Raw genomic sequence first — 13716 nt, 5'->3', positions numbered from 1 at the left:
TCGGGCATAAGCCTGAATGTGGAGGGGAAGGGGGCTGAGCGATAAATAGGGGAGTGGGGGTGGTGCTGGGGGAAAGGTGGTTGGGAAGGCAATAGGTGGTCCTCACTTTCCATCCCATTAATCTCCAGATATAGCGCATTATTGTCCACCATTTCTGCCACCGACAATCAGCACCCACCGCCAGATATATATTTCCCTCTCCACCTCTATTTGCATTCCAACAGAGAGCATTTCCTTCATGACTCCCTCATTAAGTCCATGCCCCCCATCAACCCACCCTTCACACCCGGCACCTTCACTTGCCGCTTCAAGAGGTGTAAAACCTGCGCCTGCATCTCCCTCTTACCTCTGACCAAGGCCCCAAACTTTCTTTTAACTTCCAGCAGAGATTTTCCTGCACATCCATCCACCTCATCTGCTATGTCCATTGCTTTCGATGTGGTCTCCTCTACATCATGGAGTCAGACTGCCAACTCGTAGAGCGTTTCAGGGAACATCACTGAGACACACGCACCAAACAACACCACCACCCTGTGGCTGACCACTTCAACTCCCTCTCTGATTCCCCCAAGGACATGAAAGTTCTGGGCCTCCTCCACCGCCAAATCCAAGCCACCTCACAATTGGAGAAAGAACACCTCATCTTCCGCCTTGGGGCCCTTCATTGAAACAGCACCAACATCGACTTCACTAGATTCCAAATCTCCCCTCCTCCACCTCATCCCAGATCCAACCCTCCAACTCAGCACCACCCTTTTGACCTGTTCCACCACCTATCTATCTTCCTTCCCACCTACCCACTCCACTCTCTGCACCGACCTATCATCATTAACCCCCACCTGCATCTACCTATCACTTTCCTAGCTACCTTTCGTCAATCCCACCCCCACCCTCCAATTTATCTCATAGACCCCTTCCCCTGCCACATTCCTGATGAAGAGTCTATGACTGAAATGTCGACTCTCCTGTTCCTCAGATGCTGCCTGACCTGCTGTGCTTTTCCAGCTCCACATTTTTCGACCATGATACAGTGATGTCAGTTTTAGGTCCATTGAATGTCAGTGGACTACTGTCATGCACCAGTATAGCAGAGAATTTAATGGAATATCTCTCTGAAAGAGCTAGCACAAATGTAATGGGCTGAATGATCTCTTTATGGGCTGTTTTATTCTATTAATTTTCACTTTGTTGCAAATGATTATGATTTTTCTTGATGTGAGTGGATAGAATATTGAAATGACAAGATAAATTGAGGAAAGAGGAATGACCAACCCTTCCCTCCTAATCCTTAGTAGAGATGACCTCCTCCACCTCCAAAGCTACCACCACAGTGACATCTCTGACTGGCCCCAGCAATTCCACTCCATGTGCCTGAATTCCAGGGCTCCAGTGACAATCCTCAATCTTGAACTTACTTCAATGCCAGCAATGGCTACTCCCTCCCAGATTGAGGCTGGTATAAATTGAGCTGAAAATGCGTGACTGGAAAAGCGCAGCAGGTCAGGCGCATCCAAGGAACAGGAGATTCGACTTATGCCTGAAACGTCGAATCTCCTGTTCCTTGGATGCTGCCTGACCTGCTGCGCTTTTCCAGCCACACATTTTCAGCTCTGATTTCCAGCATCTGCAGACCTCACTTTCTCCTCGCTGGTATAAATTGTCCAGCAGCTCTCTGCGGTGGCACATGACCGATTGGCTAAAATCACCTGGGAAATGGATCCCTGACAGCAATCAGGTAAATTCACCATAGTCCTTCTGGACCATAAGGCTGCTCTCCCATTGGAGAGAGGCACTGCAGTTTAACCTGAGGGCCACCATGTCTCTGGCAAGGGGAAAGGGTGAGGAAGGAGATTCTTTTATGGTGACCTCAGTTGGTGTAGGAATTGCATGCATTCTGCTGGAATCATGCTTCACTACCAGCCTGCCATCCAATCAACTGTGCTAATCACTTTATAAGAAAGGCTTGCATTTATTTAGCACTTTTCAAAACCTAGGAAGTCCAAATGCTTCTTATTACCAGTAAAGTCTTTCCAAATGTGATCAGTAATTTAATGTAAAAACACAGCAGCTGATTTATTCATAGCAAGCTTCCCCAGCCTGCACTGACCAGAGTACCGGTTTTGTCTATGTTACTTCAGGGTTATACATTGGTTAGTTCATCAAGAACAGCTCTGAAGTTCAGAAGAAGTCATATTGGACTTGAAATGTTGACTCAGTTTTTCTTTCCACGGATACTGCCAGACATGCTGAGTTTCTCCAGCATTTTCTGTTTTTATTTCAGCATTCCAACATCTGCAGTCTTTGGCTCTTATTTCCTGATCGTAAAAGGACAGGAATTTGGGACACAACAATGAAAACCACCATCATGTAATCTATTTAAAAAATGATGGTGGCTATTGTCACAATCCAAAAGACACCAGAAAACAGCATTCACTGTAGTCTTGTAAGGGGAAAAACATGGAAGTTCAGCTTTCAAGCCAGGGATGTCTCACCTTGGTGGGATGTATTGTGTTCAGTTGTGGAAACAATATCGGCATTGAACAAATATGTCTGGAACGGGCTTTAAGGATCAAAGAGAACATTAAGGACTGACCATCCAACAGGGGGGTCTCAGGAAATGTGCTTATGATATTTCAATACAGACCATCATAAAAAAAGGACAAGGGTGAAGGGATTGACACTGCACATGAAGGAGCGCTAAGATTGGCCAACCCGGCTCAGGGACTTGCAATCCTCCAGAAGGAACAAACCATGAAAGATTGTGAGATATCAGTTAAATCTGAGGAATGATTTGGGCTGAGAAGTTAAGGTAGTATAAGGATAAAAACCAAATCTGGGGGTTTAGGTCCAAATTAAGTAATTTTGTGGCAGAAAACTAGGGTTTTGCCTGTGGTTTTTCACTGAAGCTATTTTTGACCCCATAAATTGTGGCAGTTTGCTGTTAGTTTTTTTAGATGGCAGAACAGAAGCCAAGGTTAAATCATGAAAGGGGATTTAAATCCAACAAACTAATTCGGGTTTTGTGTCCTTCAACTAGGCGAGCAGCTTAATATCAGGGTGTCAGGAAGGTTTATTTTAATAAACAACACTTCTGTGCTTGAACCAAACAATGCATCTGCAATTTTGTTCACTATACAATCTGAAGTCCAAGGACCATTTGTAAAGGGGATCAGATACAACTTATAATATGGAAGGGGATTCCACCCACAGACGATTGCACGCTGATCACATGTGTGATGGTGAAAGAACACTCAGCTCTTGAGATTACTTAGGAGAATAATCCATTGACAAGTATTCCTCGGATCACCAGCCATCACTCCACCTGAAAAGGAGATCTCAGGAGAGAGGAGGAGGACTTTAGTACAATAGGCTCCACAGATGTCAGCTTGGCTCCTGTCCGTTGGGAATGAAGGCAATTGCTGTATATTTAAGCTAGGATAAATATAACTTAGCAAGATTCAGCTAATTTATCGCTATTGGGAAACAATGTGAAATAAATGAAAAAAAAATCTGAATGTTCTCAGCCAACAATTTCATCACTTTTTATCATTGACTGATAATAAGAGAAAACAGTTCCTCAGAATATGCTAGTTTTAAGAATCTAATTGACTGCACCTATGGTGTCATTTATGCTCCTATTTGTATCAGACCACTTTTTATTTGACTCACTCAACTCTCTGCATCAACATTTATTTTCTGAAAACATTGAGTGGGGCTTAATAAAAGTTTTTGAGGTTTCTCAAGATGTAAGTGATCTTCACATTGCTGGTCTAATGCCATTAACTCTACATTTGAATATCTTTATGATCCTGTTTAAACTTACCAGTAGCATTCTATGTCAATCAGTGGAAGAACTTAATTCACAAATGTGAGGTTCTATCATTTTCCCTCTATCATACCAGAAAGCTATGTACTCATATATAGTTAGTGTTGCAATCTCTAACCCTACAACCATTCAAGAACTCTGCTTCTCCAATAATGACTTCTCATGACTCCGATTATAATTATGTCATCATTGGGAACTGTCCCTTCAGCTGTCCAAGCCCGGAATTCTAGGTTTTCCTTCCCACTCCTCTCTTGCCGAACCACCTTTCTCCTCCTTTAAGACACACCCTAAAACCTACGTTTTTGTTTACTTTAATATGCCCTGATGTGACCCAGTGCTAAATACTGTCTGATCATACTTACTACTTCATGAGAGAATATAGGATTTGTGATGTTATCACAGTGTAGAAAAGGTAATGTGAACTCAAGGGTGAATTGGCATTGATTCCCTGAAAATGACAATATTGTTAATTACACAAAACCAGATAAGAAAGTAAGATGGAAAGATGACGTAAGGAGGCTAAAAAAAATAGATTAAGTAAGTGTGTACATATCTGGAAAATGGAGTATGCTGTGGGCTAAAGTTAAATTGTATATTTTGGCAGGGAGAGCAAAAAAACATAGAAATAAATTTTAATGGGGCCTCAATATGATGAGGTTTGTGGTGGACCCACATGAGAAGTCCAGTCGGGTCTACCTCATTGTTGGGAGCATCTTGTCACGTTTTTTATGCATTTGCCAAAACATGGTGCTTTTGTCACAAGGCAGCAGCGAATTACCAATTAAGGAGCTGATAGCTTGTTAACACCTTATTGCATCATTAATATTCAGCTTCCTATTTTACCAAATTAGTCAAACAAGCTAGACATCAATAAATCTTGACATGGACATCAGAGCAGGTACCTGGCAAATTCAGCTCACCTCTAGTCATGGGGAGCCTTCATGTCATTCAGCAACAAACAACATCTCATGGCACAACCCATAGACATCGACCGTACACATCCCTTGACCATGGACATTGGCATCTGATATTTGTCAACCACTCAGAATCCTCATGGTACTTCATCACTTCATCTGCAGGCTGCTTAAGAAGCACAAGCCTGTGCTGTAGGCACACCAGCAATTAAAAGGCTGTTGCATGGTCACTGCATGCAGGAATAGACTCCCAGCTCATGAGTGGGACTAGGCTGCACCACATTGCAAACTTAATTTGACCAAGGACCATGTCAGAAAGTAGGTGGAGGCTAGACCTCAGACCAGTGAAGGATGTGGCGGGAGAGAGGGCTATGCACTGTCTGTCAAGGGGGTCCTGGTATCATCAGTCAGGGGCACAGTATGTACACAGTCCTGGTGCTTGAATACAGTCAGTTGCTCTTTTGGGGTAGTTAACGTCAGGATATATGGACCAGTTACAATCCAGGGAGTGGGCAACTGTGCTCGGACTGCCATGCAAGCAGGAATCGGGTGGGGGGGGGGGGGGGTGGTGTGGTGGTGTGCAGGTGGACAAATTCAGCGTACTACATCACCCTGGTGTCCTGTACTCTACACAATTGGAGCAGCCAATTGTGATAGGTCCTGAAGAATTGTGGCATCGGAGTGTCTTCTGAAGGGGAGACAAGGACAAAGCCTTTGGCCATGACAGAGCATCAGATGCTACAGGCCAGACAGGACCCAGTTCCAGCTGATGAAACCTGGGTACAGCATGTAAAATAGTTTGGTCATCCTGCCAGGATTTGGTTCACATTGTGGTGTCGAACTGCAGGTTCTTCATATTTTGATTGTGTTCATTTTTCTGGCTGTAAATAAAAGCTTATCTTCAGATTTGTCCAATTGTTTGCCTGTGAATAATGTGCCCGACTGGACAATGACAAGAGGCAGGTCTATAGTGGGGAATGGGACAGAGTCGGTGTAAGTTAGAGAGGGTGTTTCAATGGAACGTAACTAAGGACAAGGAAGCTGTGTGGCTTGGTAGATAAACAGTGACTTGAATGAAAGATTAGGATTGTATGTGTGAGGATGTGTCAACTATGCTGTCCATCAATAGCTTGACTGTGTGTCTGCTGTGCCATTATATTGCAGGTGAAGGCAGTGTTAGCTTGGCTGTGTTGTCCAGGTGCACAGTAACCTTTCAGAGATGTCTTGAATGGCGAGTTGTTCTGAGAATGGCATGTGGTAAATGGGCTCAGATTTAAATGTGAGGGACTCCACAGAGTGGGGCAGATGGTTAATGAGGTAAACTTGGTAAGATACAGTTAGGGATCTCATGAGGATTCACAATGGAAAACTTGACCTAGGTGGCACTTTGTTAAAATTATTATTAGAAATACCACTGGGATCTTCAAATAGGATTGTAAATATCCAGACAGAACATGGAAGCTATCCAGTTTATCCCCTCCTACAGCTTACATAGCTTAAGAACATGCACCTTTTTGTACAGGAGGACCATGACAAGAGTAAGATTGTGAAAATTTCAGTGAAGAATTTGATGAGACCAGCAATGCTGCAAGGTTGACTATTGTTGCAAGCAAATATATGACCTTTCAAAAGGTCACAGCTATTCCATTTCTTAAAGAGAAAAGCAAACCTGTTATGCAGTTAGCAGTGCTGTTCCTTCCATATGGTAAACAATACCCAAACACACCGAAACTGTTCAAGGGAAGTTGTATTCAAGGGGCTTGTTTCCATATCTTGTAGTGCGTGACTGTTAGCATTTCAGGTGTTTGTCATTCATTCACAGAGGAATAGACTGCTCAAGAGGCATCGGTTTACAGTGAGAGGGGGAATATATAAAAGGGACCTAAGGGGAAACTTTTTCATACAGAGGCTGGTGTGTGTATAGAATGAGCTGCCAAAGTGGTGGAGTGGGTACAGTTACAGCATTTAAGAGGCATCTGCATGTGTATATGTACAGGAAGGGCTTAGAGGGATATGGGGAGAAAGTGAGGTCTGCAGATGTTGGAGATCAGAGCTGAAAATGTGTTGCTGGAAAAGCGCAGCAGGTCAGGCAGCATCCAAGGAACAGGAGATTCGACGTTTCGGGCATAAGCCCTTCTTTCCTGAAGAAGGGCTTATGCCCGAAACGTCGAATCTCCTGTTCCTTGGATGCTGCCTGACCTGTTGCACTTTTCCAGCAACACATTTTCAGCTTAGAGGGATATGGGCCAAGTGCTGGCAAATGGGATTAGATTAGGTTAGGATGTCTGGCCAGCATGGACGAGTTGGACTGAATGGTCTGTTTGTGTGCTGTACATCTCTATGACTCTATGACTCTATATGGATGTTAATGACTAGGTCAGCTTTTGTTACTCTTTCCTAACTGTCCTGAAGTCAAGAGCAAAACCCAAAGAACAAAAGAGAAGTGCAGCGCAGGAACAGGCCCTTCAGCCCTCCAAGCCTGCGCCGATCATCATGCCCTAACTAAACTGAAAAACAAACCTTCTTATTCGGTCCATGTCCTTCTATTCCCTCCCTATTCATGTAATCATCAGAAGACTCTTAAATGTCGCCAACATGCCTGCTTCCACCACCTCTTCTGGCAGTGGGTTCCAGGCTCCTCCTACTCTCTGCATGAAAAACCTCCCTCATACATCTCCCTTAAACATTTCCCCTCTCATTTTGAATGTATGCCCCTCTGTAATTGAAATGCCAACCCTCAGAAAAACCCTCTGACTATCCACCCCAACTATGCTTCTCATAATTTTGTATACCTCTATTAGGTCTCCTCTGAGCCACCATCTTTCCAGAGAAAACAATCCTAGTCTTTTTAACTTCACCTCGTAGCCTATGCCCTTGAGACCAGGCAATGTGGTGAATCTTCTCTGCACCATTTCCAAAGCGTCCTTCTAGTAGTGTGACAACCAAAACTGCACACAATACTTCAAAAGCGGCCTAACAAGGGTTTAATACAGTTGCAACATGTTTTGCCAACTCTTGCACTCCATGCCCTGCCGATGAAGCCAATCATGCCATATATCTCCTTACTCACCTTGGCCACCTGTGTTGCGACTTTTAGGGAACTGTGGACCTGTCCACCTAGATCTGTCTATATGTTAATGTTCTGCCATTTACAGTGTAATTCACACCTAAATTTGATCTTCCAAAATGCATCACCTTGCAAGTCAGTCAAGAGTCAACGGGCTTTTGCCCAAAACGTCAATTTCGCTGCTCCTTGGATGCTGCCTGAACTGCTGTGCTCTTCCAGCACCACTGATCCAGAATCTGGTTCCCAGCATCTGCAGTCATTGTTTTTACAACATTGCACACATAGGCTAGACATTGGCTAGACCAGGAAATGACAGCAGATTTCCTTCCCTGAATGATCTTAGCAAACTAAATGAGTTTTTATAACATTCAACAGTGGTCACATGGTTACCTTTAAGCCAGATTTTCTCATTCCAGATTTTTATTGAGTTCTAATTACACAATCTGCAATGGTGAGATTTGAATCCCAGTCCCGAGAACACTAACCCGAGTTTGAGATTCATACACCAGTGACATTACCATTATACATTTGCTTCCCATAAAGCTTCTGTCACTCTGCTCCTCTCTGTGACACCTAACATGCTGTTCCTGAAGTGAAACCCTCCACTCAGCTAATACACTGAGTCCCTGAGGTAGGACTGAGTGCCGACTAGTGGCTGCAGGGTTTTGCTCACACACTGCCTCAATTCCACTGGATCTCAACAACGTTGCTTATGTCCTGTATGTGATTCCTATAAGCAATTCTTATTTTGAATTTTTATGACCAATAACTTTTAAGAAGACACATGAATTTTTCCAGTGACCATCTGAAAAAGAACCATTCAAGATTTCCCATTTTAAAGACTTTTTCTGTAACAAACTAAAATCAATATCATCTAAACCTTTCTAAGTGAACAACTAATATACTAAACAACAGAGAAGGTATTCATTATCAACTTCTCATTATAATTAAAAAAATCCCATGGTAACTTCATACATTACACCACACTCCCAGGAGAAATGTGTTTAAAACCCCGATCTCTTCCTGATGTGAACAGGATCTCTCCTCTCTGCCACATCAGTGCAAACCTACCAGTGTTTCTTTAAACAAAGTCCCTTCACTCAAACTTATGAGCATATGTTCAGCAGCAAGGTGCCTTTTGGGACTCCCTGCTTCTTAGCTGTCCAGAATCCTTCCTTCTTTAAACAGTTAAAAAATCACACAGAACCAAGTTATAGTCCAACAGGTTTAATTGGAAGCACTAGCTTTGGGAGCACCACTCCTTCATCAGATGGTCTTTAAACAGGGATCTGTCCTCACTGACACTTCACTTAAGCAATTAATCTCAAACTGTCCTTTATTTCTGCTGGATATAACATTGCCAATTGTGGATATTGCTCCACAAATGTTTTTGTGTGGTTCTGAGAGTCTTTGTATTTGTACCCCGCATGACAAGCAGCCTTCTTTTTTGAATGCAGGTGCTCAGACTTACACTTGAATGGATTTTCATTTAAGATTCTGCCTCTATAGCATGATCACATGAGTTTGACTCCAGTGAGATGTAAATCAGGTCACATTAGCTTATTTCTGAACAGGTGTCGCAGGAGATCACATCCCTCTCCAACTACTTTATTTTACCCTGAGTGAAAAACGGTTCACAAAATAATTATCATGGAAACTCCAGCATTCATAACACTTTCCAGAACCTTACATTTAAGGCAGTCACATTCAAGCCCATGCTGGCTAACTGGAATGTTTTGTTTCCATGTCTTGTAAAGTAGCTAAAGGGTCTGGAGAATGTGGCTATGATTCCTTTTAAAACTATATCTTTGCTGCATGAATCATAGAGTCATGGAATAGTACAACATTGAATGAAGCCATTTGGCCCTTTGAGCTGCATTGGATCTCATACAGTCACAGAGTCATAGAGTTAAATGGAGCTGCAGCAGACCTTTTGGAACAACACATCCACACCAAACAGATATTTCAATCTGACCTAGTCCCATTTGCCAGCATTTGGCCCATATCCCTCTAAACCCTTCTTATCCATATACCCATCCAGATTCCTTTTAAATATTATAATTGTACTGTCCTCCACCACTTCCTCTGGCAGCTCACTCCATCCATGCATCATGCTCAGTTTATTTTTAAATTTTCTCCTTTCACTCTAAACCTCTAGTTTTGGACTCCAACATGCTAAGAAAAAGACCTTGGCTATTCACCCTATCCATGCCCTTCATGATTTTATAAACCTATGTAAAGTCACCCCTCATTGTCCAACACTCCAGGGAAAATATGCCCAGTTTATTAAGCCTCTCCCTGCAGTTCAAACCCTCCAGTCTTGGCAACATCCTTGTAAATCTTTTCTGCATCTTCTCAGGTTTAACCACATCCTTCCTATAGAAGGGTGACCAGAATGGCACACGATATTCCAGAAGTGGCCTCACCAATGTCCTGTACAGCCACAACATGACCTGTCAATTCTTATACTCAGTGCACTGACCAATAAAGGAAAGTGTACCAAACATCTTCTTTATTAACCTGTCTGCCTGCAACTCCAATTTCAAGAAACTATGAACCACACCCCTGGGACTCTTTATTTGGCAAAACTCCCCAGGGCCTTACCAAAAGTGTATACTGGTTTGTCTTATCAAAGTGCAACACCTCACATTTATCTAAATTAAACTCCATCTGCCACCCCTCAGCTCATTGATGCATCTGATCAAGAAATTGTTGTACTCTGAGATAACATTCTTCACTGTCCACTATATCCCTACCTGCAAACTTACTAATCATGACTCCCATATTCACATTCAAATCATTTAGATAAATGACGAAAACCATAGGATCCAGCACTTATCCTTGTGGCACGCCAGTTTCAAAGAGCGTTTCAATTGGTACAGTTGCATGCTAATTCTCCATGCCCCTATAGTATTTTCACTTTGAGATATTCATTCAAATCCCTTTTGAAAGTGACAATTGAACTGTATTCACCGTACTATCAGACACTGCAGTCCAAATTGTCACCATTTGGTGCTGTGATTTATACATACTTTAATATCATTTATTTTAGAGCTTAGATTTTGAACTTGCAGCATTTAGATTTTGGTCTGATTGTATGAAGAGGTTTAATAGTTAACTTGTTAATATTTCTGCAGCCTTTTTAAAAAACTAGCATGAGAGAGAGAATCTATGGAGTGATAATGGGAATTTATTTGCATTGGCTAAGATTTACAAACCAGCAGAATAGACATCGAAGAAAATTAGCCTGTTTTCAGTTAGAAGGATAATTTTTTGTGGAAAACTTTAGTGTTTCAGTTTGCAGTAATCCTAGTTGGCGTTAAATTTATGAAACAGATTTTCCTGAAAAACTAGTTAGTTCAGAAAAGTTAGGGGATAGGTAACCTCAGTGTAAGGGGTTTTGTTTGAAATTTCCAGAGCAGGAGTGTTTGTTTAGAACCCTGATGTGAGTACTCGAAATTGAGAAGGTCGAAGCTCAGTGTGTGACTAATTAAGGAAAGGCTATCAAACTTTCAAGCTCAGGAATTGCAAGAAACAGTTAAGGTAAATCCATAGATATGATAGAAAAGCAAATTTTCTTGGGCATTCGATTACAGTAAATTGATGGTGTTGTGATAGATGGAATTTATTTATACCTTACATTTTTAAATCTTGAAAATTGTACAATATGTAAATAGCTTGATCATTTATTATCATTTATATTTCATATAGTGATGTTCTGTTTCATTGTTAAGACCGCGTTGTATGCTTGTGTTTGAGCAAAAGACCATCTCAATATATTAAACTGTGAATTGACTGCTGTTGCTCATAAGCAATTTGGTTTTCCAGAGGGAAATATTGGGTTTTATACTGAAAAGGTTGCCACTAGAGGGCTTTGTGCAGGCAGAATCACTGCAATGCAATGTGTTGGCCGAGCCTCTTACTCTGTTTTTCACCCTTATTATGGAAAGTGGACCAAGGCTGCGAGGTGGTAGTTTCCAGAAAACTACAAGGCAAGAGACCAAGTCCATGAAATTTGTTGATGGTCTGATGATCCACATGGAGACCCAGTGAACAACTATGTTGATACAGCTGAATGCCATATACTGCTGGGACATGGTGTGTTTGGAATTAAAGTTAAGATGACGCTAACGGGGGACCTAAGTAGTAAAATTGTATCCTGATCATGTCAGCATTGTTGAGCCCATGGGTAAGATCTTGTCAACTACATTTATTTCAGAACAGAAGGGATGCAAAATGGAGCAATCTGTAATCCAGCAGCCTGGGCCAGTTTCAACTGCATAGTTGGTGCACCAGCATTGAAAGAACAAATTCTAATATTTTTTTGGATAAAACAAAAGAAGAAAACTAGCAAAATAGAATCCAATCCGATTTCAGTCAGGGATCTGACTTGTTCAGTCATGATATCAGCTGGGATCATAACATTACCTGGAAAATATCACCTCTGGTTATGGTGCAAATCCCTTATTGCTACTCTGTGGTGATTGACCCTTCAGACATTGGAAACAATTTAAAAACTCTATTTAAACCTTCACCATTTTAAGCAACTTATTGAAAAATCCTTTAGAAGGTCCTAATTAACTCCAACAGAGGTCAGCTATCTTTTCCCAAGGTGTGTAAAATAGCTGAAATAAAATCCACCTGTTATTTTTGCGCTTCCTCATTGAGATCCTATTTACAGCAAATTAACACGAGCAACATTGATTATCAAGCTTTCCAGAGCAAAAGGTACTCAGAGAGGGGTGGGGAATAACTGGAATCAAGAGTGACTACATCTATTTCAGAGATGACAGTAATGTAACTAGCACTGGAACATAAAATCTACTTGAATTCAACACCAATAATCTTCGGGTTTTCAAGTCAGTTGCAAACTGTCTGGAGATGCCATTCCATAGAAGAGATAGCACAATATGATCCACACACTTGAAAAGTTAATAAATACGAGTGTTTCATCAAATTTAATTCTATACTTTGTACAGTCTATGTTTTGACAAATGATAACAATTTTTGTCATTTATAAAGGCAAACAATTATGATATAAATAGACATTAGCTGATACTGTGCCTATTTTGTGGTTGACGCTGTGCTCTCACTTTGTTTGGCACCTGGAGTCATCACTGGAAAATATATGACCATCCCAATTTCCCAGTTATGCCACTAAAGTGCTTGTAATACAATTGCTGCAGGGTGATATTAAGCAGGGTGATTTCAAGTGTCACTATATAGTCTAAAACAGGAGCTAACCCCTTGCACTTCATACTGAGAAAAGAGGCAGCATAGTGGTTCAGTGGTTAGCACTGATGCCTCACAGAGCCACGGGCCCAGGTTCGATCCCAACCTTGGGTAACTGCCTGTGTTGAGTTTGCACAGTCTTCCTGTGTCTGTGTAAGTTTCCTCCCCCCGTCCAAGATGTGCAGGTTATGTGGACTGCCTATACTGAACTGCATATAGTGTGCAGGCGATGTAGGAATTGAGGAAAGAAGTGCTGCATCATCTGTCTCCACAGCAACACTGTGAGACTGCTTTCTGCTGCACTTGTCTGTCTGTTATTTAGCCAAAAGCCTCTGCTTAAATCAGGCCTGGTTTATATTGGTCTTCAGAAAATTGATAAGTTGCCTCTGGTTGTTTAGTTGGTCTCCGCATCCCTCTGGAATTACTCTGATAAGCTCTAATCTGAATCTGATAAGTGTTTAGAGCCTTCAGTTTCTGGAGTATTGGTGAGCTAAATAAATCTCCTGATCACTGCACAGTGAATAACCAAAGGGAAAAGCCAGTAATCTTCAATCTTTGGTAATGGGGGGAGATGACAGAAAGCAAGACAAGAATGTGAACATTCAAGGAGGTGCAAAGTACATGGTTGCTAAGGGGGCAAGTGAGCAGACCAGTGATGCTCCCCAGGCCAGTCCATG

General features: G+C 41.9%; 1 pseudogene; it reads left to right on the top strand.

Annotated features, from left to right (window-relative positions):
* Window positions 1-11364: 11364 nt before the first annotated feature.
* On the top strand, window positions 11365-12091 carry LOC132815154 (small ribosomal subunit protein uS3-like; annotated as a pseudogene).
* The last annotated feature ends 1625 nt before the right edge of the window (window positions 12092-13716 follow it).

The sequence above is a fragment of the Hemiscyllium ocellatum genome, chromosome 4 (assembly GCF_020745735.1).
Source record: "Hemiscyllium ocellatum isolate sHemOce1 chromosome 4, sHemOce1.pat.X.cur, whole genome shotgun sequence".
Taxonomy (NCBI): domain Eukaryota; kingdom Metazoa; phylum Chordata; class Chondrichthyes; order Orectolobiformes; family Hemiscylliidae; genus Hemiscyllium; species Hemiscyllium ocellatum.
Note: the sequence above shows the minus strand (reverse complement) of the source record. Positions and strands in the feature narration are given on the sequence as shown.